The sequence below is a fragment of the Panthera onca genome, chromosome A1, assembly GCF_046562875.1.
Source record: "Panthera onca isolate mPanOnc1 chromosome A1, mPanOnc1 haplotype 2, whole genome shotgun sequence".
NCBI classification, from domain to species: Eukaryota; Metazoa; Chordata; class Mammalia; order Carnivora; family Felidae; genus Panthera; species Panthera onca.
The window spans coordinates 204,605,793-204,629,925 of NC_138339.1; the positions used below are offsets into that span (position 1 = coordinate 204,605,793).

Below are 24,133 nucleotides of genomic sequence, written 5' to 3' on the forward strand. Positions count from 1 at the left end.
CGCGGGGCTTGAACTCACATACCGCAAGATCATGACCTGAGCCGAAGTCGGATGCTTAACCGACTGAGCCACCCAGGCGCCCTAATGTTTATTTATTTTTGAGAGGGAGAGAGAGCACATGAGTGAGAGGGGGACAGAGGATCCAAAGCAGCCTCTGTGCTGAGCCACCCAGATGCACCCAGTGTTTGTTTTTAGATAGGAGTCTGATTTGAATCATGTCTTCATAATTAATTTAGAGGTAATTTGGACTGTTTGTAATCCCTGAAACTAATTTAGATACTTATAGTTTCTTTAGCTATATTTTCCATTTCACTAATTCTGTTATCAGAGATAACTTGCTTGGAATATTTAACTTGCTTGGATATTTAATTTAACTTGCTTGGAATATTTAAGTTTAGCAATTACAGTTGCCTGTTGAACAACATGGGTTTAAACTGCACAGGTCAACTTAATGCATGGATTTATTACAGTACAGTACTGTAAATCTGTTTTTTCTTACTATTTTCTTAATAACATTTTCTTTTCTCTAGCTTTGTTTAGGAATACAGTATATAATATAACATACGAAATATGCCTTAATTGGTTATCAGTAAGGCTTCCAGTCAACAGAAGGCTATTGGTAGTTAAGTTTTTCGGGAGTCACAAGTTATACATGAATTTTTGGCTGTGTGAGGACTAGCGCTTCTAACCGCCGTGTTGATCAAAGTCATTTGCTATGTGACTCTTTTTATTCTTTATTTGATAGTTCTGTTATGTGCACTTTTTGGACTATCTACATTGATTGCACCTGATGGCTTACTACTCTCTCTTCCCATGCTTGTAAGCTCATTGCTTTATCTTAGCCTATCTTCCAAGAGGCATTATGGGCGATGCTTTTCTCAGAGTGCCACTGATTTGGGATCACCTCTATCTGAAGTAGGACTCTTAGGGGGCTTTAACAACCCTAACTCTGTTCCTGGCCTGTGTCTCAGTATGCCAGGCTGAAGGCTGCCTTCTGAGTAGCTCTTCCCAGTCAACCTATTTCACACCTGTTCTCAGTCTCACCCTAGTAACTCTTGTTTTGAGGATGGAGACCATCCTTCCTCATGAGATCTTAGCAATGCCTCTACAAGTGACTGTTCTGTAGTTCAGTTTGCTGTACTACTAGATGTCAAGGCACTTCTTGGCTTTTGCTTGAGTTGCTGGGGGCAGCTGCTTTTGACTGGAACAAGCAACAGAGTTTGGTGATACGACAGGAAAAGCGATAATGTAGGTGTTTGGCACATTCCACAAAGCTGCAAGCTGGTAGTAGAACTGAGTGGTAAATTGGCCACTTGCTCTGTTCTTGGGTTGGAAGGCATGAGCTCTGGGGCCCACTGAAATCTTGGTTTACTTTAAGCCCTGGTAAAGCAGACCAGTCCTTGTTTTCTACTGTGTGTTTAGTCGCGAGTCTCAAGGTACTGTTGCCTTGTGTATAAAAGTTTGTAGTATAGAATTTCTCCCCATAGATCTGTGTAAACAGAAATTCATCTGTTGTGAGTGTAGGACAGTTTGGCCACACAAGAAATCCACTACTTTGGGGCTGCTTGTGAACTAACCAACTTGATTTCAGTAGAAAATATGGTAAGCAGTGAGTATTGAGATGCTGAGGCTAGTAACTGGGGACAGGATGAAACCATAGGAGATTGGCAGGCCAAGGCAGGTACCTGGATGAAGGCTTTGTGAAGGTAGATGGAGTTCAGTAGGATCATGAAGTTTTGTCCTGCCGGAGGTCACACTCATAGTACCTGAGCCTGAGTCCTGTTTCCCTTGTAGAACAGAACAAAACAGTTGCCCTACTTGACGCTGGGCGCTTCAGTCCTACTCTTACGAACACACAGTGCACAAGGTGGTGGCCCCCATATCTGTGTTGAGAGCAGGATGTGTGGCTTCTGGAGAAGCCGTGGGTCAATGTTTTGATAGGAGGCCTGTATGTTTGGTGGTCCCAGTTGGCAGAGTGACTCTTCTTTTTAATTAGGAATATCCTTTAAGAGTTGTTACAGACTTTGGTGTAAATCTTGCATCTAATCTTATACTTTCCATTGAACAGATTGTTCATTATTGTTTAATTATGTCATTACTGTACCTTCAATTTTGGTTGTGAGAGATATTTCACCCTGTTCAGTAATATATATGTGTCTACCATTTTGGACATCATTACTAATAACAATTACTTTAATAAATGAACGAAGCTCTGTTCTAGGTACCATACGTGTGTGTGTGTGTATATATACATATATATGCACCATATATATGTATATCAACTCCTTTAACCCTTACAACAACCCTATGAGGTGTGTGGTATTATTAGTCTTGTTTGCTGGATGGAAAAAGCAAAATGCAGAGGTTGAATTGCCTTAGGTCACACAACTGCCTGTTGCTGAGGACAGGATTTGAACCTTGGCAAGCTGTCTCCTACATTCTTAGTCACTGTCCTGTATTGCTCTTCTGTGCTGTTGGGAATTTTAACCTTTACTACTTGTCTCACTCAAGAGCCATTAAAAATAGTAATACCTTTAATGAGTACAGAATTAGTGATTTCCTGATCACGGGCAGGTTGTGAGGTGGCAGGAGGAATCCAGTGGAAGAACTATTATTTGTTGTACTGGGAACTTGAGTGGAACTGAAATTGGAGTAGGCATGATGGGATTAGTGCATGGCCACCTCTTGGCTTTGGGTTCATTTGGAGGCAGCTGTGGCAGGCTGAAAAATGACATCCCCCCCCCCCCCCCCCCCCAGAAGATAACCAGGTCTTAATCCCTGAAACCTGTGAATGTTGCCTGCCATTGCAACAAAAAGATTTTTAAATTAAGGGTTTTAAAATGGGGAGATTACTCTGGATTACCGGGCTGGGCCCTACATGCAAACAAACATAGGTGTCCTTGTAAGAGGGAGGCAGGTGGAAATTTGACTACAGAAGAGGAGAATGTGATGTGACTCAAAGGCAGAGGTTAGTGGTGCAGCCACAAGCCAGCGAATGCTGTCAGCCCTAAGAAACCAGAAGAAGAAAAGAACTGGTTTCCTCTAGAGCTTCCGAGGGAGAGCGGTACTGCTAACACCTTGGTTGGAGCCCAGTGAAACTGATTTCTGACTTCAGGCTTCCAGCACTGAGAGAATACATTTTTGTTCTGAGCCATTAAGTTTGTAGGAATTTGTTTTGGCAGCCACAGGAAATGAACACAACAGGTGTAGTTATGAGGGTGACCATGTTAAAAGGTTTGGTTTACCAGTTCATCCATGTGTATTTTAGGAGAACTGTCAGATTGACCTAAATGTCTTCCTTTTGGTAACATTTTCTTTTGGACCGTGATTTGGGGGGATGTAAGATAACAGTTTGGTCCTCTGGAACAGCAGCTAGAACTTGATTCCAACTTGTTCTGCTGCCTCATTTTCGAAGTTGCTAGAAAGCTGAGAAAAATGTGGAATTATTTTTGTGTGCCTTTTGAATTTATTTCTTCATTGTGTCCTCAGCTAAAGTGATACTTTCAGTTGTATTAGAGTTAAATTGTCAAGAATCGGAGGCAGTGTTCTTATTTGGGCACTTGAGTGTTATGTCAAAATTCCAGCTAACCCATCTGACACTGAAACCTTCATAAGGTAAGATCATTTATTTTCTTCAGGCCAGTCTTTTAAGTAAATTGCCTGAATTGTCCCAGACTTTTGTTTTTTTCCTGACAGAGGAAAAGAAGTTTTCTCTGTTGGTTAATATATAATTTATCAAAAGCTACCAAAATATATAAAGTGGCTTTTGGGAGTATGTTTAGCTGCTGAAAATAGATGATATATGGTAGTTATTACTTCTGGATCACTCTGGATCTTTTTTTTTTTTTTTTTTTTTTTTGTGGGTAAAAAGGGGTGGGAGTAGGGATAATTGTCTCAGATTTAGAGCAAGGCTTAATTGCTTTTTTTCAAAGACTCATGTCTTTAATTACGAAGCAAGCAAACTGACATACATTTATTACACTGTGAAACCTTGCATCTCATCTAGTCTGTCTTGTAGCAATTGCTTCTGAACAGATGTTACCTGAAACACCTTTGTGCAGTTGGTAGAATGCTAAAATTTGTCATGCTTTTATTATTGTTGTCGTGAATTAACTCTACTTTATGGCATAACTTTATTGCTGTGTCCTAGAATCTTTATATATTTATTGCCTTATAAATTGGATTTAAAATTGGCTTTTTATATAGAATGTAAATTAACATGTGTATAACTTGTTTATGCTTGCAGAATAATACAAGACAAAACTGCTATGTATTATCCGAATGTAATTGTCTTTAACTCAGCACATAGTATCCTCCAAGCTAGGCATGTCGTGAACGCCACAGAATATGCTTACTGTCACACTCTGCTTGTTTATCCCAGAAACTAATTTGACTTTTAGGTCTATAAAATATAGATTAAGCGTAACCTTTTACTTCATGGGATATTAAGGATCAAAGCATGAGCTTTCTTTGAACAGGATCTACAAAGGTAACTTTTCTCGAAGTAGCAGCAGGGTGGCATTGAAATACCTTCCCGTCGGGAGTAATTTTCTCAAATAGCAAATCAAATAATCGTTATTAACTTAGGGGAGGATTTGAGAGTTTCAATAAGTTAAGTTTTGGTGCTGGAATATTTCAGTTACTAGCTAATTAATGAAAACTTCGGAAATGCTTGTCATAGATTTGATTCTTCAAAAAGATCCACTGCTATCCTTTTGTACAGCTTTTTATAGAAAAGGCACCGTGAATAGCATTTATGAGCAGGGACCCGGACCGCTTTTAGAGTTTGGATCCTAGCTGTATGATGCATTACTTGGGCAAGTTACTTCTCTCCATGCCTCCGTCGCCTCAGGTGCAAAATGGGATTGTTGGGAGGATTAAAGGTTACTGCGTGATGGACCTAGAATAGTACCTGGCTCAATGTAACTGCTACGCGAATATTTGCCGTTTATAGGATTGTTGCTGCTGTCATCGTTAGCAGTACTAGCAGTAGTACAATCTTTTTCTAGATCGTAGGGCGTTGGGGATATTACGCTGGATATTTGAATTACTTTCCTATGCTGGAAACTCCTAACGGGGTCAGGCTTTTTCCTCATAGTGTGGTGGAGGCGGAGTCGTCCCATTCTCAGTTCTTATCCCGGCATGCCAGGTGCCATTCGGGTTGATGCAGACTTCTGATTGTGATGGCTGAATGGTCAGAGCAAATTGCTGAAGCTTTCGGAGGGGAGGGGGTTATGGTTTTATGTGTAAAATGCGGATCATGAAACTCTGACATCTGCGTGCAGATGAAACTTAGAAAAGAAACCTACAAAGGAAACAACCTCAAATTTAGAAAAAAATCCTTGTGCTACTCCAATGTGGACTTGAATGATAATAAAAATAATGTTGCTTATATATGTATAGATATAAAACTAAAAATATAACTCCTTATGCTTATGGCGCTTTTACAACTATAAAACTCAAACAGATTTACATATAAAACCAAAAACAAAACTATAAAACCAATAAAATTCAAATGAACAACAACATTAATTTAATGTGATTGATGATGATGTTTCGCTGAAATTAAGTCATCAGTGTTGGATTTAATAGTGGAAAGATATGTGTATGGCTTGCTGTTTTCCTTTTTGCCTGCCAGAGTCTTGGATGGAAATGGAATCCCAGAGGCTGAGGAAGCAAAGTACAGTGATAAATCCAAAGACTCAGCCCCACACTGAGTAGAGACCTGTCGTCTGACATCACTGTCTCTTTCACAAGATCTTAACTTGAGGCTCCGAGTGAAATGGTGAACTCTTATAAACTTGTTTATGATAAAAAAAATACATAAATCAAAAAAAAAATAGAGCCATATGTACATATTTTCTAGTAAGTTGTATGAAGCTGTTGAAACAGGGCAGAAAGAATCGGACCCAAGCCCACCAGCATCTATATTCATTTTTCTCTTGAAATTTAACTTGCCATAGCTCTAAGTATGTGGTTCCTTGAATAGTGTCATTTTGGAGTTATGGACAACTTAATTCCTCCTATGTAGGGGAGATTGTGAAAACCTATGTAGCATGATTGATGTTGTTTGGCTTCTTCTATTGCCCTGTGGTAGTACACACACATAGCAGTGTGGGTACCAGAAGTGCCTGGTGGAAGGAGCATGGTCGTTGAGTGGCCATTCAGATTGTCCAGATTATGCTTCTTTTACTTCAAATGTTTAAGATAATCTTGGAAGAATACAAAATTTAAAAAGTCTAATGGACCTGGAGAGTCTGTGAAGAGAACTGTAGACCTTGGCTTGAGGAATCCAAGAGCTGACGTAAGTCAAGAAGTTAGAGTACTTGAACCAGGCCAAGGTTTTTGTACCTTTAGTTTTTCACTAGTGATGAGCTAGAAGTAACTAGTACATGTTTATCAGTTGTGAAGGATGTTTACAATATGCTTCATAACAGTTTACTTCTCTTTTTTTAAATGTTTATTTTTCAGAGAGAGAGAGAGAGAGAGAGAGAGCGCCTGTGTGAGACAGAGAGCATACAAGCGGGAGAGGGGCAGAGAGAGGGGGACAGAGGATCCAAAGCCAGATCCCTACTGTCAGCAAAAAGCCTGATGCAGGCTCCAACTCATGAACCCTGAGATCATGACTGAGCCAAAGTCGGATGCTTAACTGACTGAGCTACCCAGGTGCCCCAAAACAGTTTACTTCTAAATAATTTACTGAGGGTAAAAAAAAAAAAAAAAAAAAAAAATATATATATATATATATATATATATACACATATATATATATTTTAACTTCAAAGGAAATGTTTACTCTCAATAATATATATATGTAGTCATATAATAATACAATATATTACAATACAATACAATATTACAATACAATATAGATTCATATAATAATATATATATAAAATCATACAAAAGAGGTATATAGAACACGATGTACTCTCCAATAAGCTTCAGAAATGAAACTGTATAAATCCTATTAAAATGTCTGTTTTCTCCCTTCCTGTCAATATCTCCTTGTAATCTTTGCTCTTTATTTTCTTGAGGTAAAGGGCTTATAGGCCTTTTTGTTTATTTCATGAGGGACCTTCATGGGTTAAAGATGGCTAAATACCTGTTCAACTCTCCAAGGATATTATTGCTAATTCTAGGTTATTCTGGAAGTTAAAAAAGAAAAGTACATGCTTCTTTTGGAGTTATGATGTAGAATTTCTTGAAACTCTTAGTAAGATACATGGGTTAGTCTAATTGTAAGATCCATAATAGTGCATTTATAAGGCTTATTTTATTATAAAGTATCTTCCCAGGATGTGGGAGTTTATCCTGTAATTGCTGCATTTTTCTGAGGTGGGTTGTTTATTTGGGCATCATAAAATGAAACTATGCAGCATTCAGTTTTTAACTAGGATTTACGAATTGGTGACATTAATTATGGACTGTTCTGTAGTATTAAATTGTTTTGTGGATCAAATCCTTGGGTAGAATGCAATTTATAAGGACAATTATAATTCATTTCTAATGAAAAATTTGACAGTCTGAGAAATGAACATGAAAAACAGAATGCATTTAATCTGCAAATCAGAAATTCAATGTGACAGTTTCATCTCTTCGTAGAAGATGATGGTCTCCAATTAGCACCATGCTCTAACTTCAGTCAGCCTCTCTTCTGAGGGTATTATTTTGCTGTTATTGATATGTTATCTTGAATCTGCTTTCATTTACTTTACGCATGTGTTTGTGAGCTTTTGGAAGTCACTCTTCCTCTCTGTAATGCTTGGCATAGGCTTGAGCTTACTCCAGTAGGTTTGTGATGCTTTGCTAATTGGAAATCTATGCAGAACTACTCTTGTAACCTTACACCACCTGGTTCATTAATCTAGTCATGATTAACTCAAATTGAAATGTTATTGATATACCCTAAATGTCTATTTCTTTTTATAAAAGATTTCAGTGGTGGTGGGCAAGGGCAGGTAAAGGTTACCAGAAACAAATCTGGGTCATTGGAGAACTGGGCCTGCCAATTTGGGCTCCTTTGGGGGCCTGGCAATGTGGCTTTAGAGCCCTATGGTGGTAAAAAGGGCTCAGGATGGATTCACTGGATTCAAATATGGCTGTGTATCCTTGGGCAAATTAATTAGCTTCTGTGCCTCAGTTTTCCTATCTGTGAAATGGATTAGATGATGACAGTATGTCCACTTACAGATTGTTGTAAGGATTGCTTGAGGTAATGCGTGTTACAGTAGTTTGGGCACAGTGCCTAGCAGTTAATACATGACAGCTATTATGAGTTTTACTCTTTTGATTTTTTCTCAGATACCAAAGTAGGGGAATCTCATCTGTAGGACTGAATTCTCTAGGGCTGGTCATTTTGAAGGACATGTGGCAGGATGTCAGTTATCAGCAGCATTTTGACCATTCTTTTTAGCTTCTCACCTCCCTTTTTCCCTACGCTCCTGTTGGACACCTGCTTTGTGTCCAGAGACCCAACTTGACCTTAATTGTGGTGGGGAACACACCAGGAGGTTTGGGTCCTGGACATATCCCCCCCACCCCCTTTCTGTTTCATCTAGATCTCCAGCCCCATGACCTTGCCTCTCTTTCTTTCTCTGTCAGCTTCCCGCTGACATTTGCTCCACACTGTAGCCACACTCCTTAAAAGTAACCCTGGACCTCCTTTTGAACTAGGATGCCTTCACATTCCTTGCCTCCTCAAACCCGAGGTAGGGTAGAATGTAAATAAATAATAAGGCCTCTGACTTCCTTGTTCTGTGCCTCAGATCTCCAAGCCTAGAGCAACCTGACAGGCTCTCTGTGTCTTCACTGGGCCGCTGCATCAGGGTGGAAACCTTCCCAGCTCTGTGAACTGATTCCCTAACATTCAGTGTCTCTGGGCCCCGTTGATTAGCTGGGTCCTGAAAGCTGCTCAATAATCATCATCATCACAATAGCTACATTTATTCAGCTCTCACAGTGGGCTGGGCACGATTTTAATCACTTAATCCTAATTCACTGCTTTGAAGTGGGCACTCTCAGCACCCTTGTGTTGGACCTGATGGAACTGAGGCACAGGAGGAGGGCTCTGGGGACTTTCCTGAGGTGCCACAGCTGGGAATAGGGAGCGATGGATATCGGCACACACAGTCTAACTCCAGAGTCCTGGCTTTGAACTAGCTCTTTGGTTACCTTCTTTTCCATTTCTCTTGATTTTTATGCTAAACCATTATCATCACTCTCTTTCCCTTCACTATGGGCCTGATCCTTTTTTTGTTGTAAATAGTTTTTTTAAACTGAAAAAGTAGTGTGTGCACTTCTTAAAAAGCCCATGAATTTAAGATTACAGAGTGAGATTCACTGAGACTTCCTTACATCCCAGGCGACCAATTCAGCTTTTTCCCGTACAGAGGCCACGGTGACTTCTATTATTTTCTTTTGTATCCTTTAATGATATTCTGTGTGTGTGTGTAAAATACCCACTTGTATCCACACGGGAACATTCCACAGCGTTCCCTTAAAAGATCTTAGAGATGGTTACCCCTGACTCTTAGCACTCACCTTGACACCCTCTTCAGAGAGAAAATAAAGGACATTTTGCTTGAACTTGCTCAATTTCCTGCTGTCTGCACCTGTAATCTTCTATATCTGCAACTCTTCCTCCTCTCCCCTCCAATATCCACAGAAGAAATGTCTGTGTTCCTGTTCAAGGTTAATCCCTTTACCACCGTTCTTGCCCCAGTCCTGTTCCATTAGGTATGTTTCACTCCTTAGAGGTTGCATTCTCTAAGAATGTTCCAGCGTCTTCCATTATAAAAGAAAAAGCAGAAGCAAAACCAAACAGCCTCCCTCTCCAACTTTCCCTTGACCTCTTTTCCCCTGCCGAATACGATCGATGCTCTGCTTCCTTCCCTTGTTGCCAAATTCTGTCAATTAGTTCTTTTCATTTGTTCAGTAAATATTTGAATGTTCTTTATACCGTATGGCACAGGTAGTTACAATTTATTCCTTGACTTTAAAAGGCTAATATTCAGTCTGGTATGAAGAGAAGTGTGAACCAATGGGGGAAGTGTTATTGAGGAGTCCATTTTGTGTAATCTTGAAGGACTCAGGCTCTGAAATTCACCTGAGTTTGAATCCTGGCTCTGTATTTGATAGCCGTGTGACCTTGGAAAATTACTGTGTTTTTCTCTGTTTGTTTCTTCATCTATAAAATGGGAACATTGGTACCTATGTTATGTATTAGATATGATTAAGTGTGTTAGAATGGGGGTTAACACATAAGTACTAAACAGCTCTTACCTTTTTCTACTATTATGATGGCATTGGCAAAGGGTGGAGAGCGCTCATTGAGGAAGGAAGCCACCTCCCATTGGTTTCTCAACCTTGCCTTTGCTTCTGTTCATTCCACTAAAATTGCTTTGGCAGATCGACAATTGCCAACTTGGTGGCTGATTTTTCAAATTTCATCTTCTTCACACTATTAGCACTGATAATGCTGATTATCTGTCTCTTCTGATCTTTGCTCATCACTCCTTGCACCCTTTTATTTTCATTTTTTTTAATGTTTATTTTTGAGAGAGAGCGCGGGAGAGCAAGCGCACAATCAGGCGAGGGGCAGAGAGATAGGGAGAGAGAGAGTCCCAAGTAGGCTCCACTCTCAGTGCAGAGCCCAGTGTGGGGCTCAATCCCATGAACTGTGAGATCATGACCTAAGCCTAAGTCAAGAGTTGGACGCTTAACCCACTGAGCCACCCAGGTGTCCCCTTTGCACCCTTTTAAATTAGTGTTCTCAAGTACTGTCTCAGATCATCATCTTCCAGTTTATACCTCCTTTCAGCATGATCTTGTCCATTTCTTTAGCTTTTACTACTACTTAGATCAGTGTTTTTCAGAACTTTCTTTGATGATATAAATATTCTGTTCTGCTATGTCCAGTTTGCTAGTCACTAGCTCTATGAGCTGACTTTTTAATTTGGTTTAATTTGAATTAACTAGCCATGTGTAAACTAGTGGCCAATGACAAACTTTGACCTACATTCATTTTAAAGGGTCTGCCCGTGGTCTTCAGTGTCTTCTCCTATAAGTCAGACTGCCTACAGTGATGTGACGAGTTATTCCTGTTGGATAACATGCACATCTCATTCTGCAAAGACGATGTACTTTCATAGCCTCTGATGCCACCATTAGTGAAAGGTTTATGAGCAAAACAACAGCAGCAATGACAGAAACAGGTGTGAGGTCACACCTGATAGAATGGTTGTCATCAAGAAGACGAGATAACAAGTGTTGGTGAGGATGTAGAGGGAACCCTTGTGCCCTGTTGTGGTCACTGTAAATTGGAGCCGCCACGATGGAAAACATTGTGGAGCCTCCTCAACAAATTGTAAATAGGACTATATAATTCAGCAGTCCCACAGGATATATATCCAAAGGAAATGAAATCAAGATCTCAAAGAGATATCTTCACTCCCACGTTTATGGTAGCATTATTCACGATAGCCAAGATATGGAAACAATCTAAGTGTCAACAAATGAATGGATAAAAGAAGATGCAGTATATGTATGCACACACACTGGAATATTTTTCAGCCATGAGAAAGAAGGAAATCCTACTTTTTGTGACAGCATGGATGGACTTTGATGACATTATGCTTAGGGAGATAAGCTGGAAAGAGAAAGACAGATAGTCTATGATAACACTTACAATGTAGCCTCTAAAAAAGCCAAACTTGTACAAACAGAAAGCAGAATGGTGGTTACCAGGGGCCAGGAATTGGGAAGGATGGGGGAATTGGGGAGAGGTTAAAGACTACAAATTTCCAAGTAAAACGTAAGTTCTAGATCTTTAATGCACCGTTTAGTGATTATAGTCAACAATACTGTATTATATACCCCCAAATTGCTAAGAGACTGCATCTTAAATGTTTTCAGTACAAAAAATAAGTGACAATTAGGTGCTGTGATAGAGGTATTAGCTAACGCCACGGCAGTAATCATTGCAATATTTAAGTGTATGAAATCAACACTTCGTACACCTTACATTGACACGTTACATGTCAATTATATTTCAAACAGAAGAGAAAAATAGGGGAGGGTTACCTTCACACCTTTGTAAGATCTGCAGTCCTTGATAATTTGCACTAAGTTGTTAGGATCATTGGGTGCCTTCTCATGGCTCTGGCTATCAACTGAGGACTTCCCCATAATCCTTGTTGACTTGTTTTATTGGTGTGCTTGAATTATGGGGTTATTGTCATGAAATGATGTACTTTTAGAAGTTCTTTACAAATATCCTTGGGCTCTTGGTAGAGGGTGTTGAATTTTGGCACTGCTGGAAGATTGCCAAGGGCAGTTTAGGCTGTAGTTGCTTGAGCTTGTGTCTTGCCTGCAGAAATTGGTGTGTTCAAAATCTAACTTGTGACACAGAATGCTATGTGCTGGAATTTCACTATGTGGTGATATGACACAGTGCAAATTTTGGTGCTGTATTGGGCTGCTCTGTACCATTCAAGGATTTACCTTTCTAGATGCCTTTGGATAAGTGCAAAGAAAAGCATTAAGATGAGGAACCTGTGTATTTTAGTATATGTAGCCCTTGTAGGACAGTTGCTTTTGTGAAATTATTTTCTGAATTACCAGAAAGGGGAAATAAGTGACTCAGGCTCTTTATTTATTTATTTTTTTCTCTACAGCCTACTGGATTGTATCCTCCTTCAGGGCAGGTGCCGTGTTTTATAGTTCTTTCTGTGCCAGGTGTAGCATATTGTCTGGTTAGCTTAGATGCTAACTAGATTCAGCTTGGTTAATATTTCTAAAAGAAATGTAAAATGACCTACCTTTTATGAATAACACTAGGACTGCATGTAACAGTTGGGAATGTGCTCTTTTTTTGTTTTTCAGAAGTTAACTTTGCAATATGAAAATCATCCTTTGGACTCATGTTCATTGACAAAACAATTTAGAGAATAGTACAAAAAGTAGTAATCAAATTAATGAAAGAAAACTTAGTGGTGATGTAGTTATTATAAAGAGCTCAAACTTCATCAGTAATTAAAAAAAACTAATATTTTGGGGCACCTGGGTGACTCAGTCAGTAAAGCATCTACCTCTTGAGATTGGCTCAGGTCATGATCTAGTGGTTCGTGGGATCGAGCTCCCCCCCAACCCCATCAGACTCTACACTGAGTGGGAAGTCTGCTTGAGATTCTCTCTCTCTGTCTCTGTCTCTCTGTCTCTCTCTCTCTCTGTCTCTCTCTCTCTCTCTCTCTCTCTCTCTTTCCCCTTCCCCTGCTCACTCTTTCTCTCTCAAACAAACATTAAAAAAACCTTAATTTTCTTTGATTAGCTATTACCCTGTAATTTTTGATGTGGATCTGTTTTTTGTTTTTTGTTTTTTTTTTTTTTTTGATGTGGATATTTTTTGTGGTTTATGTTTTAGTCTGAATTGGGAGGGCATGGTTTATAATGCTTGTAGTACATCCTACAGCTTAAATTCTACGTGTTAGAAATAATAATAATAAAAAAAACCCCTATTCACTCAATCTCTATTATACACTTCAGAGAGCAACTTTAGGACCTAAAGGGGGAAACTCCCTCACAAAATAGACATTCTTGTTCGTGTTAGTCAGTTTACAGAAATTACAATCCCTTGCTCTCAGCTCCTGAGAGCTCATTCACCTGAACTTTAAAAAAAAATTTTTTTTTATGTTTATTTTTGAGAGAGACCGAGACAGAATGCGAGTGGGTTAGGGGCAGAGAGAGAGGGAGACACAGAATCCGAAGCAGGCTCCAGGCTCTGAGCTGTCAGCACAGAGCCCGATGTGGAGCTGAAGTCCGACGCCCAACTGACCGAGCCACTCAGGAGCCCCGTCATCCACCTGAACTTTTAAGATAGCATTTTGTTGTTGGTGTTATAACACTTAATAATCATCCACTTGGAATTATGCTCATTTTTCTCGTTCACATTTCTTTTTTAAATATCTGTGCTTCAGAAACTGCTTCATTTCCACGTCAAGCCCTCCTCCCTCGAGCTGATACCAGCAGCTGTCCTGTTGTTGCGGGGGGGGGGGGGGGGGGTGGGCACTGAGAAAAGGGATGGGGAACGAGTCTGGGTTTTGGAGTCATCGTGACCAAGGTTCCATTTCCAGCCCGGCCACATTTCACTCTGGCAAATCACTTCTGTAACTCCTAATTTTCTGATCTCCAAGATGGGGATAGTGGCTAATTATCCCCATAATTACAACCCCTGAGGGTGTATTGATAATTTTGAAGAGTGCTCAATCAGTGGTGGTAGTAATGATGGGGTGGGCTGTATTATATGGGGTTCTTAGGGAGTCCTGGTTTCTCAGTTAAAGCCTTTTTTTTTTTTTTTTTTTTTTTTTTTTTTTGGCTTGATGAAACAGAACCCCATGCAATGTCTAGCTTGGAATTGGAAAGGGCAGTTGTAAAGATACAGAGGGGTATATTCTTGGGTGAAGCACTGTAAGTGTAGCTGGTCCTCACAAGGATTTGAACCCTAGGACTGAAAGCTGGCAGCTTCTCTCATTCTCTCTTTCCTGGAGTCATACAGCTTTAGTTTGCTTCTCACTAGGCATTTGTTCCATGTTGTATCTCTGCAGGGCACGACTTCTGCTGCTTTGGTCTCCACACAGCCAGGCTCAGAGCCTCACAATTCCAGGTATACATGCTCTTGGCTCATGCAGGGACAGATCCTCATTCTCACGTCTGAATCCCCAATCCAGTTTTCTCATAGAGTGAGGATTTGATTGGCTCTGCCTGGATTTAAGTGTTGAGCTCTGCTCACATCTGTGGTCAGGGCCGGCTCACAAAGAACAATGTCTACTCCTGCGACATAGAGAAGGGATGCTGTGCATGAGGCAGAGAAACCCACAAGTATCTACCATATCTACACCTGTGTGTCTTTGGAGACTCCTTGATGATAGTCTTGGCACCGGAAGACTGAGCTCAGAAGAGTTTGCCCAAGTTAGTGGTTTTTAACCCTGGTTGCACATTAAAGTCACCTGGGGGAGCTTTACAGCTACTTACCACAGGCCCTGCCTTTGGGTATTCTGATTCAGTTGGTTTGGAATATCACTCAGGAAAAGAAAACAAAAACGCTTGAGGTGATTCTCTTCAGGTGATTGTCTTTTTTAGTAGGGTTGAAAATAACTGACCTAAAATGTTTCCTGTACTAGGTCTAGAGGTTCAAAGATGAGAGGAAAAAGGTCCCTCCATGTTAAAAAAAAAAAAAAAAAAAGAAAGAAAGAAAATGAAAGACATGAACACAAACTGCAAACAATGATCATTGACCCAAAGGAATTGTAAACAAAAGAGCTTTGGATGGAGAGAGGTGTGGGCTTGTTGTTTCCTGATGATAATGAAGGGTGACCCACCTTTACTATAGGTTTATCTGTGCCATACCTACTCGGTGTGGCTGCTGACCTCACATCTCATTCATCCCATCTAGCTGTTAGTGTCCTGAGGCCCAGGCAACATGCTGGCTCTGGACATGACATTGGGAAGCTGCCACTGCTTGAGTTCTCAGCCCCAAAGAGAAATGACAACACGTGAGAGGCCTCCGCAACTGAAAAGTGAATGGCCCAGTATGACCAACACCGGCAAATAGACCTGCTGGTGAAATGACCGTGATAAAAAATCCCTGCACTCAGGAGCCCGTGCCCAGTTTGGGGAGGGGACACACACACATTTATGTCAGTTATAAATGGATTTAAGTGGATTAGAGGATGATTTCAGGGCCCAGAGGGAGGAGACTATTGGATGTGGCCTTGAGTTGGAATGATGGAGACCTAAACCAAGATGACGCTGGTGGGGTGTTAGTGGGAAGGAAGGGGACTAACATTTATTAAAGGCTCCTCACCACCAGGTATAGCGCATTGTGTACTTGATGTAGCCTTTCAGTGAAGGCTCTTAACAAGCCTAGAAGGACAGATGCTTCCTATTCTCCTGGTACAGATAAGGAAACCGAGGCTTAGAGAGTTGAAGCGCCCAGGGTCACACAGCTGATCAGTATCTGAGCTGGATTACAATCCAGGTGAGTTTGCTTCTAGAATCCTGGCTGTTAGCTTCTGCCTGGATAACGCAAGGCAGTATATGAGTCAGAGGCTGTAGCTATGCTGGTTCCGTGTTGCTTGAGCACTCTAGATGTGCTCCTTCTAGAGGGCTGCTCTTTTTCTCTGAATTCTTTCCTCCGGGTCCACATCGCTATCTCCTTAGTCCACTTTCAGCTCCGCTCCAACGCCACTTTCTCAGGCCTATGCAAGCCCTGGCTCCCCCAACCTGCAAACCCTCCCTCCCGCCTTGCATGGCTTTTCATGTTAGCCTAACAAGTGTTACCTTTTAACACCTTCTGTAACTTACTTATTGTTATTACTGTCTCTTCCTCAATAGAAGGAAAGTTCCTTTAGGACAGGAATCCTTGTTTTCTTAACTAGTGTACCCTCTTGCCAAGAACACAATAATGTTTAATAAGCATTTGTTGAATGAAAGCCTTAGGAATCCGTTATGCTGAAAGAAAAGTAATTTTTTGCGTTACAAGTTTTACCTGAATCATGGCTGAAGATTTATTTGACCTTAGTCTCTGAACATGCCTATGTTTGCATGTTAATAGCATGTATTTACGCTTGTATAATTACCAAGTACAGGCTGCCTTTCCTTCCAGTCACCACTGAACACCTCTCTCAGTGTCTTGTATTGTGGTTATCGTCTTGCTGCTTTTTTTGGCTTTAAGCTTCTAAAGCCAGGGACTGAGTCCTCTTTATGTTCCACGTAATGTCTTGCACATGTTGGCAGTCTAATTGTGCGGTAGGAAAGTTAGGCGTATGAGATTAGGTTTCACTTAAAATCTTAAGTTCTATTTTATTTTGGTATCCTGTCCGCATTTGCATTAAAAAGTTATCAGGTGAGTGGTATTTACCTTAACATTCTCAACATAGCATGAGATCATTTACATTTACAATAAAGAAAAATGATAGATTTCTTTTATCTCTGCCATTAATAAGTGTCATAAAATAGAAAAATAAAGCTAAGTCAATATATTATTGCCACAGAAATTGAATTTGTGTCAAAAGGATTTGTGCTTGTGATGTAGTGATTCGTATATTTTTCTTGGAATTAAGTCTCTAGCAGGTGACATCAATAATTCACGAGACCAAGGAGCTTTTTGAAATTGGTTAATTCATATATGTGAATTACAAAACAAATGAATAATGCCCTTAATGTATTCTGACATATTTGAAAATATGCATAAAAAAACTCCTAGCCTAACAAAGTCTGTGTTTATGGCATTAGATTTTTTAGATTTTCTTTTTTTACTACATTATTATTTGAAAAGGAACTTACCTATATTTTCTGCTTGGTGTGAAAAGTACTGTCCATACTACAGTAAAAAGCTTTTCTCATCATAAAATAAATAAGCCTATTCTAGACAACTGGGAAAATACAGGAAAATGTGGGGGGGAAAATTGCTCCAAACCCCACAATCCGGTTATATTAAAATAAAAATGGTTCCTGACTTATATTTTTCTATAAGAATGTTAATGGAATTATATCACATGCAATTCTGTTTTTATCTATCTATCTATCTATCTATCTATCTATCTATCTATTTAGAGTGAGAGCAGGGAGGGTCAAAGGGAGAGAGAATCCAAAGCAGGCTCTGTGCTGTTAGTGTGGAGCCTGTTGGGGAGCTTGAACCCACGAACCGTGAGATCTTGACCTGAACTGAAACCAAGAGTCAGGTGCTCAACCAACTAAGTCACCCAGGTGCCCCACAGATAGGCCATTTTAAATGCGACTTTTGTTTTTCATGTAACATTGTATTGTAAGCATTTTCACATGTCATTATAGTCCGTATGGCAGGACTCTAGTTATTTAGTCTTTCCCAGATTCTGGGAAGTTTTAGGTTGATTATGATTTTAGCTATTTAAGATAAACTCTGTAGGTAAGTGTGTATAAACCTCTGGTTTTATTTCCTAACTCTAGATTCTAGATGTAATTAATTTAGCAATAAAACCTAGTAATTCTAGTTTAAGTAATGTGAACATAGGGTTTGTGTCACCAAATTGTTCTCTAAAAAGGTTCAACCAAATTTAATTTCCTTGTGGTGATACCAGAATGTAAAACAAAATCCTCCTTGCAAGGTGGTGTATTAGCTCCAGGAATATTCACTCTACATTTGTGTCTTGGACAAGACCTCTAGGAGACTGAATCATGCTCAGAAATAGCCCAGTAGTTTGAATAAGCTTCAAGGTAATTCTGGAAGCTCTGGGACCATTTTTACTCTTCCTACAGTGAATATTTGAAATACTTTCTAGCCTTCTCCAGATGATGAAAAAGGTCTTGAATTCTGGTGTCCTAGGACTAAATCTACTTGTAGAGAGGTTCAGGTATTTGAATTGTTTGCTCCTGGACCCGCTGCAGAGGAGGTTTTGAGCTGGTAGTAGAGGTGACAAGAACTTGAACAGCTGAAGAAAACATCTTAAAATAGGTATTAAAGCTCTTTTACTAGAATTAGCCTTTCTGGCTTCCCTTTAATTTTACCTCCATGTTGAAGGAATTTATTGAAGGAAAAAGAACATTGGAGTTCTGTTAGAATAAAAAAAAAAGGTTAGGTGCCCTGCCCCTGTGATGTGTCCTCTAGGAGAGAGGGCCAGGTAACAATTTAATTGGTTTTTCTAGAGAGGTGGTGGTTTTCTAGCAGTTCTGTTGCTGTCTTTTGATCCTTTTTGAAAACTTGTCTTAGAAATGATTTTTTTCACTTCTGTGGATGGTTGAATGATGTCTCCTCCTGAAAGCTAATGTTCCTCCGTGATTCTGCTTTCCCAAAGAAGGAATTATGGAGAAGGGAGGTTGGAATCTTGGGTGGATGAGAGAAGCCTGGGACAATGGCCAGGTGTGTGTCTTTCTAGGTAGGCAGGGTTATGGTTTTGAATAGATGAACAGATTAAAAGAAGCTGGAGAGCTCCTACTCATTCTCACCTGTTCCTAACATCTCTCACTTGTCTCCACCTTAGTCTAAAAATATGACCACATGAAGAGCCAGTCAACTTAAAAGCTTTTCTTGACATTATCAAAGAGCCAGCTCTACCCTTGTCCTCGGTGCTATGAAGCTTCAGTATTATTTTTGGAGCCCTTGCATGTTGTCACATCTAGGTATGTTGTGTAGTCGCCTGGGAAATGAACCTTAGGCTCTGTAGGTGTGGTTAGTGTCATGGTTAGTAATAATGCTTTACATTTCTGCGGTCTTTACAATTGGCATTGACGTTAAAACAAACAAAGGTGTGTGGACCAGAAATGCTGTTAGGATAAAGTAGGTGTTGGTGGGAAGGAAGAATCTGGAATTTGAAACAGGTGTGAGCAATGCTTTACCATAACCTTATCTGCATCTTATGATTAAAAGAAGACTAATCCTTTTTTCCTTTTGGGTCTAACTTTGTTGTGTCTTATTTTGACAAGCAGATAGTGTCATGTCATGGTTGATCTAACGAGCAAGCTTTGATACTTCACTAAATCTCTGCTTATGAGGGTGAATTATTGTAGCTTTAGAGATAAACTAAGCCTTTGTTTTTTAAAAATTTTTTTTAAACTAAGCCTTTGAATAAATGATGTAATAATTCATCCTGCACACCATGGAGTGTTGAATTCTCTTACAGCAGTAGTAATTGGTGCCTGTCACTACATGGCAGTAAAACCTGTCCCAATTGTACCAGCTTAGGGTTTCTCACTTTGAAAATTTCTTGTACTTCTTAGCTGTACCCTTCATTTAGCTTGTTTCAGGGACACCGGTTTTAAAGTGAGCTGCATGTCCCGAGATTCGAATGGGTGCAGGCTGAGGAAGTGTTTCATGGCTGGCGGGGTGTGGAGTAGGGTTTCTCACATGGTCCTGGGAGGGCTACAGCATTGCCCTCGGGCCCCTTACGCGTGTGGGTTCCTAAGCCCCACCGTAGACCTGCTGAATCAGAATCTTGAGAAGCTGAGACCTTGTCATCTTTTATAAAGAAAATCTTGGTGTGTTTCTAGTGCACACTAACAAGCTGGAAACTAGGTGGCTTAGAGGGTCTAGTTTATGAAAATTGGGTCTGAGTCAAGTGCATTCAGAGGCTTTGCTCTTAGAGGTGTTCTTCTTGTTAGTGGCTACTCATAATGACCTAGTTAAAGGATGTAAATTAAATTAGATTGCAACAGCTAAAAATTATTTTTAAAGATTAGCATGTACTTGGCTTTGACAGTGATTAGTGCTTGTTAACTTGACAGTTGGTGGTGGCTGTACCTAATGACATTAATGGACAGATCCTTTGCTCCCAGCTAGTTCCGATGTGCTAACCAATGAAAATATAAAATTTGCTAAAAGTCTCAAGCTACAGCTTGGAACCTTTTTTAAACTGTATGTGGACCTTGGGTTTGTATGTTGTTTTGTATTACACAGTTGATCTGGTGTCTTTGTTGCTTCCTTGTAAACTAAGTTGGTTGGGGGAAGGACCATTCCTTCATACCCCTTGATATTTACAGCATTTCACAGAGTGCTTTGAAAGCTCTAGATCTATTTTTTGGCAGCATGTAGGGTCTTCAATAAAGGTTTTGATGCCTTGCTTAAATGTGAATACAGCAACCTACGTTCTGTGTTTCTACCTTTTTTTTTTCTTCAAAAGAACATAGGATCCAAAAAAAAAAAAACTATAAAGACTTTTTCTTTTCAATTCCAGAGTGATCCTCTTGACCATTCATCTTAGGAACTGTCATTAGCAGAAAACATTGTTGCCTATCTATATGAGCTGTTCCTTACTTTTTAGGGAGAAAATAGAATTGAACAATGTAGGAAGAAAAATGAGGTTTTTGTCTTGGGAAGGGAGCTCTGATGCGCTTTAATACCACACCTTAACCAATTACTAATGGTTCTGTGTCTAGAACTATTTTGGTATTATCACCAGTTTGATTTTATCCATGCTGCAAAGCATTAACAATACCTATACAATCATTGACCAGATGCTGTGACTAAAGGTCACAAAGTCACAAAATCACATTAGGTATGAATGTTTTAATATGTCTCAGATGGTATGGTTTCAATTTGTGTGTGTGTGTGTGTGTGTGTGTGTGTGTGTGTAGGTACAAATAGAATCCTAAAAGTTGCTATTAGGTTATTTTTAAAGTGTTCCTATTTGCCTCCATTTAATAGTCCATTTTATGTTTCCACTTCCTTCTTGGTATGGATATCTTCAAATGCTACTCTTGAGCCGGATTGATGGGTATAGTTCTTGTTTTCCCCAACCAGAAGAATGAGTAAAGAGCATTGCTGGTAGCTATAAAGCAAATACTGCATTTTTTAAGGGTCACGGCCAACCAGACATATAAATAGTACCTCAAGTAGCAGTATAAAAATAATAACTTTTTATAATAAAGTTCTTTACTGTTTTTGAGTACGGATGTCACCTTGTCGTTTTTTATCTACTATACAAAGGCTGAAACCCCACAGAATTATCTGAGGGTTTTATGTCCATCATTTCCTCTCTCCCTACCCCTTCCACGTTTGAGAAGTGTGTCATCTAAACAGGTAGGGCCTTGACATGACATCCACTTCACAGTAAACTTGAATTAATAATAACTTTCACGCATCCTACAAAAGGGTGCCACTTGCTAATAACTTCACATTGTTAAAATAAGACTTTAGTGTTAATTTCTACTTTCAGTTCTGTTTGAAGTAGACTGGGATTGGGCATTTCAGTTTTTAGGGGAAGTTACTCATGCTTAGATCTATTAAAAAATTTAAATGCTAACAAGTCTTTAGTAGTCTCTTTCAGTTTGTATGCATGCAAACAAATATGTAATTTCTATTTTTTGAAAGCTCAATCTTGAAGTGAAACTTATTCTGGCTTCACTGTTTGGATATAGAAACCAAAATTTTTTGATCCATTTTCTAGCTGTTTACTGTTAGTCACTCTCTGCAGCCCTGTCATGGGTTCTTGACATGGTCCTTGACACGGGTCCTGCCCTACTGGCTTCTTTGGATCCTGGTGTGGATAGTGGTGAGAATCGATAGGCAAGTGTTTTCCAGAGGAGAAGGAATAATGAACTTGACCTTACCTTCTTGCCTTTCTCTCTGACTGTTAAACTTCCTGCACTTGGATCCCTTTGAGTTTCTTCCTTTTCCTTGTAAGTTACCTCTGAATTATAATTCTGTAGTAATTCATCACACGTTTTTTTCTTGTGAAAGATTATGTATAATATAGATAGTGACTGAACTTATATATGTGCCTCCATAGTTTTTAAAGAATTTCACAGATTGAGTCCTTTTAGAAGCTAGATCCTGGCTGCCTGGGTGGCTCAGTCAATTGTGTCCAACTCTTGATTTTGGCTCAGGTCATGATCCCAGGATCGTGAGATCGAGCCCTGTGTTGGGCTGCGTGCTGAGGATGGAGGAGCTCGCTTAAGATTCTCTTTCTTGTTCTCTGCCCCTCTACCCTGCTTTCTCTCTCTGTCTCTCTCTCTCAAAAAAACCCCCAAAAACAAAAAACTAGATCCTCAGTGAGGTAGTTCAAGGATATAAAAAAGTTAAGACAAAAAAAAAAAAAAATGGATCTTATGTGTCTTGTTCCTACACAAGGATGACTGTTCTATTCTGAAAGTTATGAGTTCAACTCTAAAAGGCTGTGCAGCTTTAGGCCTTTGATGTTATGCAAAAAATAGTGTTTTTGGCTATTTACATCTCCTGTATTTTGCATCCTGTAACCTACATCCTCTGCTTTTCCTGTATGGTGCTGTACTTTTCATAGCTTTTATGCAGTCTTTAGACCATGAATCTTACTTGGGATCTGCTCATATTTCTCTTAAAATTGTCTATTTTCATTCTCTTGGCATGGCTTTTATAGCATTTTCCTCAGGCAAGTCAAACTGGTATTTGGGAATATTTCATTGGTGTAGGAAGGTGTTTTCTCTTGACTGTGGTGTACTTTTCTGAATAGGATTTCAGCTGGAACCTTTCTCTTTGGCCTTATTTTTTAAGCATTAGGCTACCCAGGATGCTATTGTGTTGGTAGTTGACTGCATTCCTCTTGTCTTGTGAGAGGAACTCAAAATGACCCCTTTCAGGTGAGATGTGCCTTGTGATTCGGGTGGTATCTCTGAAGAATAGAGATGTGGTTAACCACATTCAGTGGGTGGGAAATCTCTGTTGACAGGAAATTGGCAGGAAAGCACACATGTAGCAGGCAGTTAGAGGGAACAGTATCCTACCCAGCCTTTCCACGGCTGCTTTTTCTGCTAACTTGAGAGCCATGTGGACTGGAGTTTAATTCTAGTAATGGTCTCTGGGATGAGACTGTGGCTCCCAGTGCCTCAGAAATTTTATAGTTCTGCCCAGGATTACTCCCACTCTTAAGGACTTGTGTGCTTGCTTGTTATTTTCAGGGGCCAAAGGTAATACTAAAGGCAAATTCTAACCCAGAATTAAACACTAAATCTATTAATTCATTCCCATCCCTTCCTTCTTCCCAGTGTAACAAGGAATTTAGGCTAGAGCCTGGTGGTGTGGCTAGTAGTATGGTCAGTTATTCAGCTTTGTTATACACAAAGCTGATTTTGGGCCCCTCCCATTAGTGTATCCTCTGCCCTTGGAAGGAATGTCTTAGTCAAAGAGAAGAGAATCTGGGATAGTGATTTGCTCTGTACCCCTTTTTAATCTGGATCCTCACTGAGATAGACTGATGAGCATACAGGTGTATTCCAGTATACAAACATGAATGACAAATTTCATTGTGTCAACGTTGAATTTAACTAGTGCCACTCAGGCTGTTATATGATGAATGCTAACACGTGTTTTTCTATACTTCTAAAATCTGATCTATTTAGGAATGCACTTGACCCTTTCTCTGCCCTTTTAAAAGGTCCACTGCTACCGAATAAGATGAGGGAGAATTGAAAATGGATTCTAGCTACTTGAATACAAAATCTTGCCTGACTCCGGAATTTAGAAAACTTAGATTTTTGGTCTCCCCACCCCCCCCCCCCCCCCAACCTAACTGCTTTTTCTTTTGAACCACTTTGTAAGAAACTAATTTATTCACTTTCTAAAGTGGCCTTATGTTTGTCTAGCAGGGAAATCAGCAAAAGGGTTCTCAAAGAAGCTAGCGATGAAATT

The 24,133-nt window shown here is 39.8% G+C and overlaps 1 protein-coding gene across 5 annotated transcripts in view; it reads left to right on the top strand.

Annotated features, from left to right (window-relative positions):
* The window catches only part of DIAPH3 (diaphanous related formin 3), a 516,220-nt gene that overhangs the window by 2,008 nt on the left and 490,079 nt on the right, over positions 1-24,133 (top strand). The window lies entirely within an intron of this gene.